The sequence below is a fragment of the Giraffa tippelskirchi genome, chromosome 10 (assembly GCF_054371585.1).
Source record: "Giraffa tippelskirchi isolate mGirTip1 chromosome 10, T2T-mGirTip1v1.2.pri, whole genome shotgun sequence".
NCBI classification, from domain to species: Eukaryota; Metazoa; Chordata; class Mammalia; order Artiodactyla; family Giraffidae; genus Giraffa; species Giraffa tippelskirchi.
The window spans coordinates 101,590,130-101,611,751 of record NC_137284.1 but is presented as its reverse complement, the minus strand read 5'-3'; the positions used below and the strand labels follow the sequence as shown (position 1 = coordinate 101,611,751).

Here is a 21,622-nt window from a genome sequence, read left to right as displayed (position 1 = left end):
TAAATATAATTTATGAAGCCTCATTGTGTTGGATTTGCCTTTGCAAAGAATAGAAGAAAATAGAAACTAAAGTAGTAGATAGAAAAACCTAATCTATCCACTCTGCTCTAAGAGTGTACAACTTAATGAGGCTGATAAATATACAAACTCTGTAGTGTTGAGATCACCAATTTTCCAGAGCAGTGCTTATTAACAGGGGCTGCACATTAGACCCACCTGGGGAGCTTATAAAAGTTCAGATGCCCTGGCTGTACATCAGAATCTCTGGAGATGTTACCCAGGTTGTGCAATTTCAATGGGCAATGAAGTTGGAGCAGTTAGCATAACTGAAAGTGTTAGCCACTCAGTTGTGTTCAACTCTTTTCGATCCCATGGAAGGGGAAACCCATAGGCTGCTCTGTCCACGGAATTCTCAGTACTGGAGTGGGCAGCCATTCCCTTCTCCAGGAGATCTTCACGACCCAGAGATCCAACCTGAGTCTCCCACATTGCAGGCAGAGTCTTTACTTCCTGAGCTGCTAACTGTATCACCTTGTTAATGAATTTCATTCTTTTAAAACTTGAGAAAAGCCTTTTAAACATGAGCCTGAACTTAAAACACAGGTAAATTTTAATGTGGGGATCACAGAAGCAGATGTGGGGTTCTCTTAATACTGTTTTTCTGACTGCAAAAGGGAATAACTAGGAACTAAGACGGTGTGACTTGCAGGCAAGAAAGCAATGTGTAAAAAGATTCTTACTTCATTGTGATACTTTGAAAGCCAATGCCTTAGGTCAGGGGAAGGAAAACATCTGAGAAAAACTTGATTCATGGCAGTGTCTGGAAATGGCATGCTCATCACTATGACTTGAAACCTGAGTGTGAAAAGAACTCTCATCAAACCCTGTTGTCTTTCTTGTGGAGACACTAAGATGGTTGATTTTACAAGCACTCGTTGGTTTTTGTTTTTATGTGGTTTTTTTTGGCTCTAGATGATTTTCATTTATTCATGTATTCAGACTTAAATAACTCTTCTGATTAACTTATTTTCTTTCTCTTAAAGATATTGAAGAGGTAGAACTAAAGCTATGCCAAGTGCTTGAATGTGCACTTTGAAAGCTTTATCTGAGGATCATCTGTGATGATGCCCTTAATTTTGCTAACCCACACTTCTCTTAGCATTCGAGTGGTACTCCTCCTCCTTAGAAAGCCACCCACTTATTCTGAGCTCAATAGCAGAGATGGGGTTTTTGTACTTATGAGCCAAGTTTGGTTTTCAAAAGCTCTGTGGAACAAGCTATAACAAAGCAGAAATTAGCCCCAAGGCATTTTCCCCAATGAGTTTCTTCCAGTCCTCCTACCATCAAATTGGGTTTAGACAATTTTAACAAATCATTGTCTAAGCCATTAATTACTAAAAATTATTAGTTGGAGATTTTGAATGCCTCACTTTTATTAAATACCATAAATTTTGTTGGTCTCGTGTTTCAAGAAAGAATAACAAGCCCATTTAAGTTTATCAGGTAGCACATATTTAGAGGAATTTTTTTTTATCTGTACTAAAGCTGTAGTTTCAGACAGTGAAATTCAACATGTTTGCAAATAATTGGTTTCCACAAATGTTATTCTGAGTACATACTGGTGGTTATATCTGAGGAAAATATTATAAAACAATAAAAATGGCAATTGTCACGCTTAAATAAAAAGTTATTAGCCAAAATTATTTTAGAACATATTACCCAAACCATCTTGGGCCTGACCACCATTTGAATAAATATTCATACTTGAAAAAGCCCTGCTTGTTGAATTGTTGGATTGTTGGTCAGATTTAGAATTCCTTGCATCCTGGCTTTCTATTCCTTACAGTGATAAGGGACATTTTTCAGAGATCATGGTTGCCTTTCATGATACCTTAAAAAGTTAAGCTGTCACTTAGACATCTCTACCTTTTTTATGCACTGGCTATAAGACATATGCTAAATATGTTAGCATGTTTAGAATTTACTTCTTGCACTTCTTGTTATCCATTCCCATTTCACAAATGAGGAAACTGAGTCACAGAAATGTTCAATAGCTTTCTGAGGTCATAAAGCCAGCAAGTGGCCACGCTGAGATTTAAACATAGGTAGTTTGACTCCACCTTAACCACAACAGAATAAAAAAAAAGAGCCAAAGCTTTTGATTCTAATAGCTTGAGAGAAGAGCAGTATTATTAATGAAAATGAAAGAACTAGAGAGATGATCTAGCCTGGATTTTTCATGGCAAAGGGAGAAGGTGGAAACGATTGATTTAATTTTGGTCATGTTAGAATGACATGATGTCAGAATATGTAAATATCTGTCCTAGAAACAGAGGCATGTGATTAAGGCAGAACCTGCACTGAGGATGTGGATTGGAAAAATCTTTACAATAGAAAATAGAAAAAAGGGTGATTTTTTTTCCCCCCAAGAATGTGAATATACAGAAAGAAGAGCAGAGGAGAAGGAGTTGAACTTTATGGTAAATGCAGAATTAAAATGGGGAAAGTAGGAGAGAAGTCAGAAGCAATCATAAAAGGGGATGGAGAATGAGGATAGGACTAAGACCCCACCCATGAGAGACTTGCCCAAAAGATGAGCATGGGATATAAGTCTTCCAGAGAAATGGAAGAGAATGAAGAAATACAGATTTGTGACTTCCACAAACTATTATGAATAGTAAGTATCAGTAGCAGAGGATATTGCTATGCTTTATTTTGTCTTACTTGTTTTTAAATTTTATTTTGTTTCATTTCTGTTATCTGATTTAAGAAGATATCTTATTAAGGTAATAAGATATTAATAGATATCTTATTAAAAAACTTACTGTTCATTTTTGATGGAAAGAGTGAATGATTGCTTCTCTAAGTATTTCTGAGTCACGCCTTAGAAATCTTGTCCAGAACTTAGGCATCAGCAAAATCAGAGAACCACATGAAGTTAGCAGTGAGAAGGCCCTCAGGAGTGCATCCTGGTTCATTTCATCTTATTGGTGGGAAAGTCAAGGTACCGAGTGGTTGAGTGTCTCCCACCTGAGATGCTTTCTGAAATGGGCCTGGAGGTCTGAGCCAGATCCAGGTCCCTCCTCCTTCTAATGTGTCTCCAAGTGGGTTTGGAACAATAGGGAGAGTCAGTTTAAAGCCTTAGGCTCTCTTGTGACTAACTTATTCAGTCCTTCCTTGATTTCCACAGGGGACTGGTTCCCCACCCGATACCAAAATGCTCGATGGCTCAAATCCCGTATATAAAATGACATAGTGTTTGCATATAAGCTATGAACATCCTCCCATATATTTCAGATCATCTCCAGATTATTTATATTGTGTAATACAATGTAAATGCTATGTACATAGTTGTAAATACAGTGTAGATCTGCGGGCATGGAAACTGCAGTTTCAGAGGGCAGACTGTACCTTGACTTGTGCCAATATCACAAAAGAGAGGGAGACCCTAGACCAAAGGAAGAGATTTTTAAAGAACATCTTTCATTATTTTGAACTGGGACCGAACCCACGTCTCCTGATTGGCAGGTGGAGGTAACTGACTGACAAAAACTTCCACGGTATCCAGGAACCTACAGGAAATGTGTGTCTTAATTTCAAAGAAAGGCAATGCCAAAGAATGCCCAAACTACCACACAATTGCACTCATCTCACATGCTAGCAAAGTAATGCTCAAAATTCTCCAAGCCAGGCTTCAACAGTATATGAACTGGGAAATTCCAGATGTTCTACCTGGATTTAGAAAAGCCAGAGGAACCGGAGATCAAATTGTCAACATCCGTTGGATCATCAAAAAAGCAAGAGAATACCAGAAAAACATCTACTTCTGCTTTATTGACTACGCCAAAGCCTTTGACTGTGCGGATCACAACAAACTGTGGAAAATTCTGAAAGAGATGGGAATACCAGAACACCTGACCTGCCTCTTAAGAAATCTGAATGCAGGTCAAGAAGCAACAGTTAGAACTGGACATGGAACAACAGACTGGTTCCAAAGAGGAAAAGGAGTACGTCAAGGCTGTATATTGTCACCCTGCTTATTTAACTTATATGCAGAGTACATCATGAAAAACACTGGGCTGAATGAAGCACAAGCTGGAATCAAGATTGCCAGGAGAAATATCAATAACCTCAGATATGCAGATGACACCACCCTTATGGCAGAAAGCAAAGAAAAACTAAAGAGCCTCTTGATGAAAGTGAAAGAGGAGAGTGAAAAAGTTGGCTTAAAGCTCAACATTCAGAAAACTAAGATCATGGCATCCAGTCCCATCACTTCATGGCAAATAGATGGGGAAACAGTGGAAACAGTGACTGACTTTATTTTCTTGGGCTTCACAATCACTGCAGGTGGTGATTGCAGCCATGAAATTAAAGGACACTTGTTCCTTGGAAGAAAAGCTATGACCAACCTAGACAGCATATTAAAAAGCAAAGACATTTCTTTGCCAACAAAGGTCCATCTAGTCAAAGCTATGGTTTTTCCAGCAGTCGTGTATAAATGTGAGAGTTGGACTAGAAAGAAAGATGATTGCTGAAGAATTGATGCTTTTGAACTGTGGTGTTGGAGAAGACTCTTGAGAGTCCCTTGGACTGCAAGGAGATCCAACCAGTCCATCCTAAAGGAAGTCAGTCTTGAATATTCATTGGAAGGACTGATGTTGAAGCTGAAACTCCAATACTTTGGCCACCTGATGTGAAGAACTGACTCATTGGAAAAGACCCTGATGCTGGGGAAGATTGAAGGCAGGAAGAGAAGGGGACGATAGAGGATGAGATGGTTGGATGGCATCACCAATGTGATGGACATGAGTTTGAGCAAGCTCTGGGGGTTGGTGATGGACAGAGATGCCTGGCGTGCTGCAGTCCACGGGGTTGCAAAGAGTTGGACACGACTGAGCGGCTGAACTGAACCGAACTGAACTGTAAGCTAGTGCATACTATAAAAGGATGTGTCTGCCATTTCAAACCACTAAACTCCTAGACTACTGAGAGTTTGGAGCTGTACTGTGTAGGGATCTATACATAAAACATGTCATCATAGACTCATGAGCTTGCTTTGACTTATGTGTCTTTGGACTGGTCTCAGTGGCATGGAGCTTCCTTGGTGGCTCAGATGGTAAATAACCTCCCTGCCAATGCAGGAGGCATAAGAGTTGCGAGTTTGATCCCTGGGTCGGGAAGATCCCCTGGAGAAGGGAATGGCTCCCCACTCCAGTATTCTTGATTTCTTGCCTGGGGAAATCCCATGGACAGAGGAGCCTGGCGGGCTACAGTCCATAGGGTCGCAAAGAGTCAGACACGACTGAATGACTAACACACACACGTGCTCACTCTGTCTCTCTCTCTCTCAGTGGCACTAGGGAGCCTAAGGCTGCTTCCCTGACACGGATGCTATTAGTAAAAGGGCAGAAAGAAGTTCTGTTTTATAGTTTAAACTTAGCCAAAAGCTTGCTACTTAAAAAAAAAAAAAACAAAAAGCAAAAACAAAACCACAAAAACTTTAAGTATTTTGACACCATTTTTTGCTTCCAGTTCTATATGGGCCATTTTCATTTAGCAGTCGCTCTCTAGAACCTGAATCTCCATGAGAAAGTCATCTAGCAATTAACAAATACTTCAAGGATAGCCTCCATACCAAAGGTGAACCTGGGGACTATTGCTTAGAATTTTCAATAAGGTGAAAATTGTAGGAGTATCATGCACCTTTTTATGACAGTTATGAATTTCCAGCAGCAGTTTCCATGGCATTGTGTAAAATCCATGAACTACTCCAGCCTAGAAAACATTGATTGGTTCCTATCAGGCATCACCATAAACCATTTTTCTGAATATTTTATGCTGCTTCTTGCTTTGTTGCTGCTGTATATTCTGTGTTGAGGTCATGTATATTCTATGGTCATGTATATTCTATGTTGAGAATTTGAAAAATCTATATTTCGTAAAACAAAGATATCACGCTTAAATAATTAAATGAGATACTTTTGTTAACCGAATTTTTCTTTGTGTCTAATAAAGTAAGTTTGGGCTTCCCAATTGGGCTAGTGGTAAAGAACCTCCCTGCCAATGCAGGAGACATAAGAGATGTGAGTTTGAACCCTGGGTAGGGAAGATCCCCTGGAGGAGGGCATGGCAACCCACTCCAGTATTCTTGACTGGAAAATCCCATGGACAGAGGAACCTGGTGGGCTACGGTGCATAGGGTCACACAGAGTTGGACACGACTAAAGCAACTTAGCATGCATGGACACACAAAGTAAGTTTAGGGGAAAATTATAAGCTTAGGGAGAAATTAGCCCTTCTGACTGTTCTTCAACATCATTTTATTCTACTTACATATTATTTGTATTATTATTACTACTAAAAATAAACTTTCTCCCTAAGCACTAGGCATGTTTGGGGCCAAATGCTAAGCACTGCATGTAAATTATCTCACTTAGTCCTCACAAGAAACCTAGGAGACTGGCAGGAACCCCAGTAACTTAATACAGGTGGGTTAGTGGAAGCCCAGAGTGATTGTATTGAATGTAATGAGCCTAAAGTCAAGAAGCTGGTAATGAGGGAAAGTGGATCCACACTCAGTTCTCTGCAGTCATTCCACTGCCTGACTCTGAAAGGAACAGAGGGAAGGGCGTGGTTTTTGGAGCTTCTCCTCTATGTAGGGCGCTGTGCTAGTTACTTCCCTTGCGGATTTTGTTGCATCCTCACAGCCTCACTAGGTAAAGCTTGTCATTTACATTTGCTGTTTTACAAACGTGGAAACTGACTTCCCTTTCAAGATGGTAGAGTAGAAGGACATGTGCTCATATCCTCTTGTGAGAGCAACAAAATTGCAACTAGCTATTGGACAACCATCGATGGGAGGATGCTGGAACCCACCACAAAAAGATACCCCATGCCCAAAGATGAAGAAGCCGCAATGAGAAGGTAGGAGGGGCACAACCATGATAAAATCAAACCCCATACCCACCGGGTAGATGACGAGCAAACTTAGCAAAGAAATTCTCCCACATTGTGAAGGTTCTGAATGCCATGTCAGGCATTCCAGCCTGGGGATCTGGCAAAGGGACTGGGAACCCCCAGGGAATCTGACTTTGAAGCTCAGCAGAATTTGATTATAGGCCTTCTACAGGACTAAGGGTTTCCATTCTTGGAGGTTCCATTCTTGGAGGGCACATACAAATGTGTAAAGTGAGGCTTCGGGGGATTAAATACTTTATTAAATAAAGTCACATAGCTAATAAATGGCAGAGCTAGGAGACAAATTTAGCTATTTTCAAAGAGGTCATTCCCAGTCAACCACATGAGAAAACTTCTTGCATCTCTTTTTCACATAGAATTACAAAACCAAAATGTGTTGCCTCTTTTTATAACTTTGTACAGGATAATATGTACATTGGATGTGAAGACTCTCAGCTGTGTAGATTCAAGCTGAGTTAAACTTTGAGGTCCAGCTTGGAGAATTCCACCAAGGGCTCAACATAATGCCCAGAGATTTTATTGAATGCACAATCTAATGTCTTGATAATTTCATGTTGAATCTCAATTTAAAATAAATTGGAAAAAATAGATTTGACACTCTAGTTTAAAAGAAATAGCACTTTAAATATGTGTAGGAGGGATTCAAGCACAATGCTCAAATTTTCCCAGTCAAAAATGTTCTCTCATTACTGATTAGATAACAAGTGAAAAATAGATTTATCATAATTTAGAATATATTTTTCCTATACAATAATTTTTTGAAGAAGTGTAAAAGAGAAAAATGCTATGAGAAACCTGGCTTAAGAGTGGTATCATAGTTTTTTTATTCAACAAATATCTATGAGTATACTTTTCTAGGGCTGAAGATACAGAAGTTAAAAAAGCAAAATCCTGGCTCTCCAGATTACTTTCTAGTGGCAGAATGCAGACCATAAACATAAATACTGTATCAGAGGGTGAGCTGTGCTATGGAGAACAACGAAGATGGATAACAGGAGAAAGGAAGTCTGGAGTGTAAGAGGAGGTCATTGTTTAAATAGAAAAGCCAGAGATCTCCATGTAAAGTGGAACCTACAATTTCTGCCTGAAAGCAATTTTGTAAAAATGTGGGATAAATAAAGGTATGCAAATCTCCCTGTGCTGAGTGGAGAGGAGTATTATTCTATTTCGTAGATGAGAAACAAATGTGGATTAACAAGGTTGCATTCCCTCAGTTCCTGCTAACTGTCAGAGTGGAACTTGAACTCAGTTTTTCTGACTCTAGAATCTGTCATCTTCCTACCTTGCAGTGGTGCTGTTTCCTGTAGGTATTGATCACCCTTGGGCAGACACTGGAGATAATACTTGCTTGCAAATGAACCTAACATAAATGCTTATTTTTCATTTTCACAAATTTTTCTATGTGATGCATTTGTGTTTGAAAGTATGGGAAAAAAAAAAAAAGGTGCTAGTCACTCAATCGTGTCCAACTGTTTGCAACCCCATGGACTGTAGCCTGCCAGGCTTCTCTGTCCATAGGATTCTCCAGGCAAGAATACTGGAGGGGGTTGCCATTCCCTTCTCCAGGGGATCTTCCTGACCCAGGGATCAAACCCAGGTCTCCTGCACTGCAGGCAGATTCTTTACTGTCTGAGCCATATTTATTGTTAACTGTAATTTTTATGTTTGTTAAATGTATTTTTAAAAATTACAATCTCTAAGGATGTGAACTGACTTACATTAATGTGTCACTGATGTTGAAGTTTTTTAAATAACCTCTTAGGTTTTCACATTGTTTTTAAAAACTGAGTGTTATTATGGGAAATATTTATGGAATAATGGCATAAGTTAGCCCTGAAGGAACAGCAGAAATTCTGGAAGAGTCCTGTAGAGTCCTGTTAAGGTTAATAAAGGTGGTGATTTAAAATAAAGAACTGATTGTGTTCATCCGTTATGGTTTACAAATATTGCTAGATATATTGTGAGGGATTTTTATATTTGGCAGTTCTAGCTGATGATTCAATCGCTCTTAAAAACTGTACCACCAAAGAAATGATAGAGAAAAGTATTTTATTGTCTGTAATCAGAGCTAATGATGACATATGAAAAGAATATTCAGTTATAAGCAAAAAAGTTTTACCCCAGTATAATTGGCAAATACAAATAAAATTTCTTTCCAAAATGAAGTAGAAATATCAAGAAAATAGTAAAAATGGGTTTGTGGTTGCTAGTAATCATAGAATGAAATTAAAAGGCAGAACAAGTTATTTTTCTACTCAAAGGAAATGATTGAGAACAAACAATGAAAATGGTATTTTTTATACCTTGCAAGTGGGAAGATAAGTGATAACAGCCCTCAGGGAAGGCAGTGTGGTAACAGAAATCAAGAGCCATGAAAAGATTTGTAATATTTTAACAAGCAAGTCGATTTATTGAATGTATTCTACAAAATTAAGCTAAGATAAAAGGAAAAACTTGTTGAGGAAGATGTTCCTTGTAGTATTATTGATAACAGGAAAAAAAATTGTAAGAAAAAAATAACCCACAATAATGTCATAATAGGTAAATTGAGTGGACCTACTTGTTAGAAGACTATGCAATTAGAAGAAATGATCATGAACACAGCAACATAGAAATGCCTTAAATAAGTGAAAAATAAGTACATGAAATAGAATGCAGGCTATTATAGCTATATACAATTACGTAGAGAAGACAGAAAGGAAACATATAAAATAATTTGTAATTTTTTTAAGATGGTAGGATTACCTATTTCCCTATCTATTTTTGAATATTCTGTACTATTGTTATAATGTTTTAATAATAAAAATGTTAATTCATAATATATTAATAATATTTTTCATTTATTTTACAGTAATGTTGGCTGTAAATATGAAATTTCTTCCACACACCAAGATTTTCAAGAATGGCATATTCTCAATGCAGTATGTGGTAAGATACATTGTTTCTCTCTGAATTGGGCTGATACTAATTTTCAAGCTAGTAAACCTGTTTCCTCTATGATAATAAGTTTCCACTGGAGACCTTACTTTCACTCTATAGAAGCAGTAGTCAACAAAAAGCCATTATTCTGAAATGTCAAGTGTTTCCTACACTAAAATGTCTTCATGTTTTCATAACTTACAATCAGCTTGATTAAAGCACTACATCTTCAAAGTGCATTGGGACAACATCTTCATATGCTCAGGAAAAACCCAGATGTTCAAATACAGATCTTAATCCCAGAGATTCAAATATAGAACTACTATTTTTGAGGAAGGTACCACTTAGGAAAATCATCCTTTGTGTGTCAGGAGAGATGTACTGTGAAATCCAAGGTTTTCATCCCTTGGAAGATGAATGAAGATCCCTTTGTTTATATCCTTTACCTCCTAGATTTCCGAAAACCTAATTTGGAGAGAAATCCACTTCTGTGGGTTGAGGAGAGAAGGTTGCAACAGAAGTTTCATTAGTTGAGTGAATAAATGATTTAATGAATCCTACAGTGTAGACTGCAGATAAAGTTAATTTAATGCTCCAAAAAGATGCAGCTGTTTTTCATAGGTGGGAATCTTTAGGAGGGGAAAAAGCTGGGAGGGCAGAGTGTACTCAGACCCGGCCCAGACTAGAGCTGAAAGCGGAGCTTTGACAAGGATTTTTAAGCTGTTGTTGTTGTTATTCAGTCACTAAGTTGTGTCTGAGTCTTTGCGACCCCATGAATCTGTGACCCCATGTAGCATGCCAGGCCCCTCTGTCCTCTACTATCTCCTGGAGATTGCTCAAATTGTGTCCATTGAATCGGTGATGCTATCTAACCATCTCATCCTCTGCCACTCCCTTCTCTTTTTGCCTGCAATCTTTCCCAGCATCCAGGTCTTTTCCAAAGAGTTGGCTCTTTGCTTCAGGTGGCTAAAGTATTGAAGCTTCAGGTTTAGCAACAGCCCTTCCAATGAATATTCAGGGTTGATTTCCTTTAGGATTGACTGGATGAGGAAACCCAACTGGGAATGCGGTGGGTGTTGCACTTGAGGTCAGGAACCAAAGAGGTGGATTGAGTCCAGAATAAAGTTGAATATAGTTAGAGGTCCATAGAGCCTGCATTACTGGGCTGGCCAAAAATTTGGTTTGGATTTTTCTGTAATATGTTACAGAAAAACTTGGATGAAGGTTTTGGCTGACCCAATATCTTTCATATAGTCTCCCATGGATACTGTCTTCTAATGAATGGGACCCAGCTATTTTTTCTGCTAAGAACTTGAGGTAGAAAGAACCTGTGTAGGTGGAGTAAAACTCAGTATTTTGACAGACAACTGGAGTTAAGAGCAGAGGCCACTTCCATGCCTGAATATTAAGGAACTTAACCAACATATGCATGCACTGCTGGCTAGAAAAGGACCAAAGACATTCTGGTTACAAAAAATATTGATAGAATATACAAAGGACCATGTCTGAATATGGAGAGTAACTGTTTCTTAGGAGCTATACTTAACAGATTACATCCAAGAGCCTAATCTGCACCTGGACCTAATTCCTAATATAGATGATGAGATTTTAGACTTTGAGCTGATGCTATAATGCAGTGAGACTCTTGAGAAGAGATAAATGCATTTTGCATGCGGAAAAGATGTGAATTTTTAAAATTTATTTTGTAATTGAACTTACAATATTGGTTTGATTTCTGGCATACGTCAACATGAATTAGCTGTACATATACATACCTCCCCTCCCTCTTGAACCTCCCTCCCACTTCTCACCCTTTCCCACCCCTCTAGGTTGTTACAGAGCCCCAGTATGAGTTCATAGAGCAAATTTCCATTTGTCTGTTTTACATATGTTAGTGTATATGCTCCCATGCTGCTCTTTCCATTCATCTCACCCTCTCCTTCCTCCCCTCTGCCCTTGTCCGTAAGTCTGTTCTCTGTGTCTGTGTCTCCACTGCTGCCCTGCAAATAGGTTCATCAGTACCATCTTTCTAGATTCCATATATATGTGCTAAGATACAATATTTGTTTTCTCTTTCTGACTTACTTCACTCTGTATAATAGGCTCTAGGTTCACCCACCTCATTAGAACTGACTCAAATGCATTCCTTTTTATGGATGAGTAGTATTCCTTTGTATATATATGTACCACAGCTTCTTTATCCATTCATCTGTTGATGGACATCTAAATTGCTTCTATGTCCTAGCTATTGTAAATAGTGCTGCAATGAACACGGGAACATGTGTCTTTTTCAGTTTTGATTTTCTCAAGGTATCTGCCTAGAAGTGGTATTGCTGCGTTATATGATGGTTTTGTTCCTAGTTTTTTAAGGAAAGAGATGTGAATTATTGATTCCAGAGGGTGGACTGTGGCAAAAAGACTCTAAGGTGGCCCCCTTGACCTCCGTTTCCTGGTGTAATTACCTCCTTTTCCTGGACCTGTGACTTACTTGGTTCTAACCAATAGAGTATAGCAAATGTGTAGGAATGTCAGTCTAATGATTATGTTATGTTATGTTATATTAGAATCTGTCTGGGTAGCTGACTTTTTCTCTCTCCACCTGTGGTTTTTAAACAAGTCAGCTTCCATAAATCCTATAACTTAAAAGGAAGTGAATACTTCCAACAACCACATGAGTGATGGATCCTTCCCCAGTTGAATCACCAGGTGAGAACCCAGCCTTGGCCAGCGTCTTTGTATTGTAGTAATTTTTTTACTCAGCAGTAGATAACTAATGCATTAGCAAAGGAGGCAGAAGCCCCTAATAATCTCCACTTTCATCCCCAATCTATAAAAATAGTTAAAATAGTAAGTTTTAAGTGGGAAACAATTACATTTCATCTTGTCAAGATTTGTCAAATCTTTCTAAAGTATTTTAATAGGCTTCTATTCAAAGAAGTGAAGAATTATTAAAGCCAGTTTTATTTTCAGATTAATCTTCTATTTTCTTCTCTAATTCTTTTATATCTGCTTATCTTCACTTCCAATTCAAGCCATGTCCAAAGCCAACCCTCCTGATCTGATTTGAGGGTAGTACATCCCTCAATAGCATTTAGATTTCACTGGCTCATTTTTATTTTAAAAAACCTTTTTCTTTATAAATCTGTAAGAATTTCAGCATGTCCTATAGTACCTTTTCAGTAAATTGAAACCACCTATAAACATCATAAAAATGAATATTTATCAGAATATTAAAAACATTTAATTTCCAGTTTATCCTTGGCAATAAAATGTGAAGAGAGAGACTATGGAAAAATACACTTACTTTCCACCTTCTCTACATTGACTCTGGATATAAGAGAGAAGCAATAAAAGATGCTAATAAAGCTATTTCTTTGAACATTCTTAACTTGATAAGTTTTAATGTAAATAAATGACTAATAATAGTGTGCTATTCTTAAAATTCTTTCCTTTATCATCTCTGCTTGCTATTATTTAGATATTGTAATTACCTCTCCCTATTTTTATGCATGGGCTTCCCTTGTGGCTCAGCTGGTAAAGCATCTGCCCCAAGGTACAATGCGGAAGACCTGGGTTCAATCCCCAAGTTGGGAAGATACCCTGAAGAAGGGAAAGGCTACCCACTCCAGTACTCTGGCCTGGAGAATTCCATGGACTGTGTAGTCCATGGGGTCATAAAGACTCAGACATGACTGAGTGACTTACACTTTTACTTTCACTTTTATATATGTCTGTACCACTATATGTTTCCTTGACTAGTTTTTAAGTCAGTAAAAATTGTGCACCTTGGGATAGAAGAATGAAATATAGGAATCCTTAAGTTAAAAACTATTATATCACTAACAGTAGACTGTAACTTATTTACTACCATATACTGTCCTCATAAAATGTGCCTTTACAAGCTTCACTTTCTGTGAAATAGATTGATGAAATGTTGCGTTGACATTATTAATAATTTATCGCCAAATGGTATATGCAGTTTTCTGAAAAGATGGGCAGAGCTAATGTATGTAATTAATGAAAACGCATGGAGAAGATGGTTGCAAATCTATAACTTGAGAAGCCTAAAAGATACCTGTTGCAGTTGTCTTGCTTTGCAGGTGAGTTAACTCAGGGGCACAGTTCACATGATCAAGTTTGGACCACATGAATGGTGCTCCTGAGTTTCCAGTGCACAGTCTTCTTGGCTGCACAGTTAGTACAACCCTGTCAGTTAATGGAACTCATGGAACGAAAATCTAGATCTCTGAACTCCTGGGCTGGGGCTTTTGAAACTATGCTACTTTAACCTGACTTGTGTCTTTTTTACTTGTTTTGATTCTGGATTTCTTTTAAGCCTAAAGATTAACCACATTAAAAAAAAATGAGTTTTATGTTTTCCAGGAAGTGTATTGTGTTAGAGCCCTTCTGTAGAATTCATGCAAAGCAACTAAAAGAACCATTTATGATTTAAACTATGGCCTCCAGCTAAGTCCTTCTCACATTTGTACCTTAATATTAAGAGGGGCTATCACTAAATCTATTGGAGATGAAAATTATTCGTTTGAGTGTAAAGATCATGAAAAGGTAAACATAATTTTCAAAAAGCTTCTGACATCACAAATTTGAAATGAATACGTATTCCTTCTGTTGTCTAATGTTTTAACTCAAATGAGAAATGAGATGTGAAAAGCACTGTATTAGTAATTATAATTTGGTGGGAGAAATTTAGAAATTATTGCATGATGATAACACTGCCCAAGCCACATTATAAAACAAAATAGGGCCCTGTATACAGAAGTGATGTAAAGGTATATTACATCAACTCTCAAAGTAGAATATACTAACATACCCTTTTTATATATTAATTCCCTGTGAAAGAAGATATTTAAATCTTTGCACTTTTAAGTGTCTTGGAAAGAAACGCATGAAAGAAATGTTTATTTTTACACTTGTTATTTCATTGTCATGTTTCTGGCATCTATCCATTAATTAAGCATGAGATAAGTTGCAAATAGTCCTTTTAATTTTGCCCCAAGCCTGCTTTGCAGAATCTGAAGCTACCTTTTGGTGTTACAGGAGAGGCACTCTTGTGATCAACCGGAAGTAATCTTGTGAAATACTTGGAGTTCAACTGAAAAAAAAAAATTATAAGATCTAGTCCTTTTGTTTAAGTAGGTTTCATATTTATGTGAGATCACATAGTATCATGTAGTATTTATCCTTTTCTGTCTGGTTTACTTCACTTAGCATAAAAAACTTCAAGTTTCATTTATGTTGTTGCAAATGGCAAAATCTTCTTCTTTATGGCTGAATAATATTCCATTATATAATGTGTGTATATACCGTTTTATTTATCCATTCATCGAGCAATGAACACTTAGATTATTTCCATGTCTTGTGTGTGTGCTAAGTTGCTTCAGTTGTGTCGACTCTTTGTGACACTATGGACTGTAGGCTGCCAGGCTCCTCTCTCCATGGGGTTCTCCCAGCAAGAATCCTGGAGTTAATTGCTGTGCCTTCCTCCAGGGGATCTTTCTGACCCAGGGATCGAATCCGCATCTCTTATGTCTCCTGCATTGGCAGGTGGGTTCTTTACCTCTTGTAAATAATGCTGCAGTGAACAAGGGGATGTGGTTACCTTTTTGAGTTAGTGATCTGTTTCCTTCAGATAAATACCCAGATGCAAGACTGCTGAATCTGTTTTTAATTTATGAGGATCCTCCATACTGTTTTCCATTCTGGCTGCACCAATCTACATTCCCACCAGCAGGGCACAAGTTTTCCCTTTCCTCCACATCCTCATCAACACTTGTCACTTCTTATCTTTTTGATAATAGCCATTCTGACAGGTGTGAGGTGATACCTCATTGTCGTTTTGTTTCACATTTCCCTGAAGATTAGTGATATTGAGTACCTTTTCATAGACCTGTTAGTTATTCAAATGTCTTCTTTGGAAAAATGTCTATTCAGATCCTTTGCTCATTTTTCAAATTAAATTGGTTTTTTTCTGTTTGTTTTGTTGTTTTTCTGCTGTTGGGTTATGAGAGTTCTTTATATATTTTGGATAGTAAGCCCTTATCAGGTACGTGATTTGCAAATATTTTACCCCACTCTGAGATAACCTCATTTTGTTGTTTCTTTTGCTGTGCAGAAACTTTTTAGTCTGATGTGGTCCCATTACTTATTTTAGCTTTGTCACTTGTGTTTTAGGTATTGTATTTATAAAATCATTGCCAAGACCAACGGCAAAGAACTTGTTTCCTGTGTTTTCTTCCAGGATGCTTATGGAAGCCTTAGTAAAGTCTTTATTGTATAGGGCTGTCCTGTGCTTTGAAAGATGTTTAGCAGCATACCTGGCCTCTACCTAGGAGATGCCAGTATCACTCTCTGTCTCAGTTGTCATAGCCAAAAGTGTCACTCAGTTCAGTTCAGTTGCTCAGTCGTGTCTGAGTCTTTGCGACCCCATGAATCACAGCACACCAGGCTTCACTGTCCATCACCAACTCCAAGAGTCTACCCAAACCCATGTCCATCGAGTCAGTGATGCCATCCAGCCATCTCATCCTCTGGCATCCCCTTTTCCTCCTGCCTCCAATCCTTCCCAGCGTTAGGGTCTTTTCCAATGAGTGAACTCTTTGTATGAGGTGGCCAGAGTATTGGATTTTCAGCTTCAACATCAGTCCTTCCAGTGAACACCCAGGACTGATCTCCTTTAGGATGGACTGGTTGGATCTTCTTGCAGTCCAAGGGATTCTCAAGAGTTTTCTCCAACACCACAGTTCAAAAGCACCAATTCTTCGGTGCTCAGCTTTCTTCACCATCCAACTCTCACATCCATACATGACTACTGGAAAAACCATAGCCTTGACTAGACGGACCTTTGTTGGCAAATAATGTCTCTGCTTTTAAATATGCTGTCTAGGTTGGTCATAACTTTCCTTCCAAGGAGTAAGCGTCTTTTAATTTCATGGCTGCAGTCACCATCAGCAGTGATTTTGGAGCCCCCAAAATAAAGTCTGACACTGTTTCCACTGTTTCCCCATCTATTTCCCATGAAGTGATGGGACCAGATGCCATGATCTTAGTTTTCTGAACGTTGAGCTTTAGCCAACTTTTTCACTCTCCTCTTTCACTTTCATCAAGAGGCTCTTTAGTTCTTCTTCACTTTCTGCCATAAGGGTGTTGTCATCTGCATATCTGGGGTTATTGATATTTCTCCCGGCAATCTTGATTCCAGCTTGTGTTTCTTCCAGCCCAGCCTCTCATGATGTACTCTGCATAGAAGTTAAATAAGCAGGGTGACAATATACAGCCTTGACGTACTCCTTTTCCTATTTGGAACCAGTCTTTTGTTCCATGTCCAGTTCTAACTGTTGCTTCCTGACCTGCATACAAGTTTCTCAAGAGACAGGTCAGATGGTCTGGTATTCCCATCTCTTGAAGAATTTTCCACACTAGACATTGCTAAGTGTTCCCTGGGGAAGCAAAATGTCCCCAATTGGGAATCACTGCTTTATTCCTCTGTTTGGATTCATATAAGGTTTTTGAAAAAGAATATGAGCGAAAACAGTCTTAGCTCCTGATATTTGAGAGTGCATACGTAAGTTAAGTTTTTCCAACCTTGTTAAGCTCCAGACCTCTTACAAACTGGACAGTTCTTGCCTGATAGCACTTCTCTCTTGTAATAACTTGTCAAAAAGTGGCAAGAAGCTGCAGCTACATGGTGATATTCTGTTTCTGTTTAGCCTCTTCCCCTAGAATGTAGGCATGTAGGCATATGATTTGCCTTCCAATATATCGCGGGAGATGTGTGTGTGTGTGTGTGTGTGTGTGCGCATGTACATGCACACGCTCAGTCACTTAGTCATGTCTGACTCTTTGGGACCCCATGAACTGTAGCCTGCCAGGCTCCTCTATCCATGGGATTTTCCAGGCAAGAATACTGGAGTGGGTTGCTATTTCCTTCTCTAGTGGATCTTCCTAACCCAGGGATCAAACCTGTGTCTCCTGCATTGGCAGATGGGTTCTTTACCGCTGAGTCACCTGGGAGGCCCTATCTCGGGAGATACTGTAACCAAAGTTTTGCAGCAGCAGAACAAGAGTCACCAGATTTTTTCGCTTGCAGTGTCCATGTCCTGTATTCCTGCTATCACACTGCTAAGACAGTACCATATTTTAGGCTTTTAAGATGGCAGCACTCCACTTCTGAGTATCAGTCTCTGTTACAGGAAAAAATAAGCCATTTAAGAATTAAGGGGAAGAAGATTTGGACAGAAGGAACAGTTAGTGGAAAAGTGCAAAACTGGGTGCACAGTGGGTCTAGTTGAGGAACCAAAAGAAAGCCATGTAATGGAACTTAGTGGAAAAGGGGTGGAGCAACCTGAGATGGGGTCGCAGAGGGAGGCAAAGTCCAAATAGATCTTTATAGCCAGTGTAACTTGTTCTAGGAACAGTGCGAAGCCATTGGCATATATTAAGTAGAGAAGGGGAAAAAGAAAACAACTTGGATCATTCGGGCTACCATGGGGGAAATGGATTGCAGGGGAACTAGAAAAGAAGCAGGGAGTAGTCCTGTAAGAAGTTCATGTGGGATGTGATAGTTGCTTATATGTGGACTGTATTCAAAGAGATAGAAGGAAATGGATGGGTAACAGATGTTTCAGAGAGAACACTAGAAGACTCCTTGATAAACTGAATCTTCAGTGTAAAGGAAAAAGAGGAATGAAGGATAATTCCTGGATTGTGACTTAATCACCTGGAGGAATAATGTTTTACTTTATTTAACTGAAAAAGATTCAGAGATAAAAACAAGAATTTTTTTTTTTGTCAAATTAAATTTGAGATGCCACTCATCAACTATGTGCTCATATTAAGGAACCAATGTGCTGTACGGTTCAAGATTTCCAGAAAGATGTAAGGCATAGGAATTTTGACTGGAGATCCATCAGTTTTTGAGGATATTGAAAGCCATCATCCTAAATGAGGTCATTATTGGAGAATGGAGAAGAAAAGGGAGAGTGTAGGATAGGTTCTGAGGGTTGCCGGCATTTCGGATGTGAGAACAAGTCAAGGAAACTTACAAAGGGCAGACTGAGGGGCAGGAAGAAACAGAGATTGGGAGTCTGGGATGTACAATGAGAGGTGAATCTTCTTTCTATTCCTGATTTCCAGTTCTCTTGTCAGTAGCAGTTTCCAGGATATCCTCCCAGGAAGTGTAAGCAGGTAGTTTTTTCCTAGAGGAGTCATAGTCTTTAATGATACTCAAATCCAAATAGAAGATACCATAATATTATTCTGCAGTTTGCTTTCTTAACAGTACATCTTTCCACATTAATATGTAAATGTTGACCTCTTCTATGACTTCACAGTACTTGAAACTTATCTTTAGAGTCTAAGCAACCCTCCAACTATCAGATGAGTCTTTTTAAAAAATACTCTATTTACACACACATACATCCATACACACTCACGATAATAATATACTGAATAAGAAGCTACCCAAACATGAAACATTCCAGTTAGAATTAATGAGTACTTGGAACATTAGGTCTGACTTTAGCTTAAAGATTTAATAACTGAGGGCTATAGAAAGCCAGCAACAGTTTTTCTCAATCTCTAGAAGAGAAACTGTGGAAAAACAAGGGACAGGTTTCTTGCACAGGTTTCATATGCTCAAAAGTAACAGAATTAAATGAATACCCTCTGACAATGCAGTGGAATGGAGAGTTATTTTAATCATCTAATCATAAACCCTGGCTTCTGGTATCTTTGCTACAATTAAGTAAATAAAGCAGCTTATTTTGGTTTTATTGAGTTATAAGTAGAGTCAACTTGCTGTTTTCTGAAAAAGTTAATAATCATGGGTCTAAAAAACTTCTGTAAGTATTTCTGAACAGTGATGTTTATTACTGCAGTGAAGCAATGAGTTGCATAAAAAATGAATCACTGGTTGCTTACTTTATCATCAAGATAAAGTAAAAACTATTCAGATTCATTTATTAGATTGCTTATAATTGGAAAACAGCTTTTTGCACCACAAAAATAGACTTTTATATAATAATAAGTATACAGTTAGTCACCATAAACAAATGACTTAAAACAGTAATGACTGATGAGAGTAAAAATTTCTCACAGTTTTGTTCACTCAGTGATCATTGCATTTGAGCATCATTAATGAAACATTAGCAATTCACATGAATGCAGCTGAGATGTCATTTTTTTCATTCAGTTCAGTTCAGTCGCTCAGTCATGTCCGACTCTTTGCGACCCCACGAATCACAGCACGCCAGGCCTCCCTGACCATCACCAACTCCCGGAGTTTACCCAAACCCATGTCCATTGAGTCAGTGATGCCATCCAACAATCTCATCCTCTGTCATCCCCTTCTCCTCCTGCCCCCAATCCTTCCCAGCATTAGGGTCTTTTCAATTCTTCGCATGAGGTGGCCAAAGTATTAGAGTTTCAGCTTCAGCATCAGTCCATCCAATGAACACCCAGGACTGATCTCCTTTAGAATGGACTGGTTGGATCTTCTTGCAGTCCAAGGGACTCTCAAGAGTCTTCTCCAATACCACAGTTCAAAAGCACCAATTCTTCGGTGCTCAGCTTTCTTCACCATCCAACTCTCATATCCATACATGACCACTGGAAAAACCACAGCCTTGACTAGACGGACCTTTGTTGGCAAATAATGTCTCTGCTTTTAAATATGCTATCTAGGTTGGCCATAACCTTCCTTCCAAGGAGTAAGCGTCTTTTAATTTCGTGGCTGCAATCACCATCAGCAGTGATTTTGGAGCCCAGAAAAATAAAGTCTGACACTGTTTCCCCATCTATTTCCCATGAAGTGATGGGACCAGATGCCATGATCTTAGTTTTCTGAACGTTGAGCTTTAGCCAACTTTTTCACTCTCCTCTTTCACTTTCATCAAGTGGTTCTTTAGTTCTTCTTCACTTTCTGCCATAAGGGTGGTGTCATCTGCATATCTGAGGTTATTGATATTTCTCCTGGCAATCTTTTTTTCATTAATAGCTTGGTAAAATATGCCCGATTAAGAAGCATTTCTTAGATTTTACAGACTTCAACAGTCCTAAAATGGTTGATTTTTATGACAAGTAAATGCAGTAACAGATGAGAAGAATTTTAGTTACTTTTTAAAAATTCATTGTTATTATTATGAAATCAGCTTAATTTTGGGGGGTCTGTTGGTATAAACATGCATCAACACCAAAGCCTGAGAGCCTGGGGAAGGAAGGGGACTTAGTCCTGAGTAGTTGAATCAGGTCTGCTGTGTCCTTTTATCCTGAAATTATGTTCTACATCCACACAATGCCCACCCCTCCATGACTTGAGGTCCATGTCTTCCCTGAAGGGCTCTCGTTCTGATCCGATGCACAAGCTTCCAATGGCTTCAGGCTTTGCCTTCCTTTCACTATTCTCCCCTCCATATGATCAAGCTTGTGTGTGTCATCAAGAACATTATCCTTAAAATGCTCTTTCTTATACCATCTTTGCTTGTCTTCTCCTGGTAGAAATTTGTAAAGAATAGGATCTGTGTGATTCTCTCAGCCCAGGTCAAGTCTCTGTCCACTGACTGTACGGAAGAAGAATTCCTCTTGGGGAATACTTTGTTTTTGTCATAGATTGACATGTACCCAGTCTTGTCCATCAAAGTAGCATTAATACTTTTTTTTTCTTCAGAATTTTGTCTTCCTTCTTCAGCCCACTGTACTGTTTTCC

The 21,622-nt window shown here is 38.6% G+C and overlaps 1 long non-coding RNA gene across 1 annotated transcript in view; it reads left to right on the top strand.

The window, feature by feature from the left end:
- Positions 1 to 1,366: 1,366 nt before the first annotated feature.
- The window catches only part of LOC145524587 (uncharacterized), a 109,914-nt gene continuing 89,658 nt past the window's right edge, over positions 1,367 to 21,622 (top strand). The window contains exons 1-2 of the long non-coding RNA XR_014067685.1: positions 1,367 to 2,677; positions 9,833 to 9,909. This is a non-coding gene — a long non-coding RNA (uncharacterized LOC145524587). The remainder of the gene's footprint in view (positions 2,678 to 9,832; positions 9,910 to 21,622) is intronic.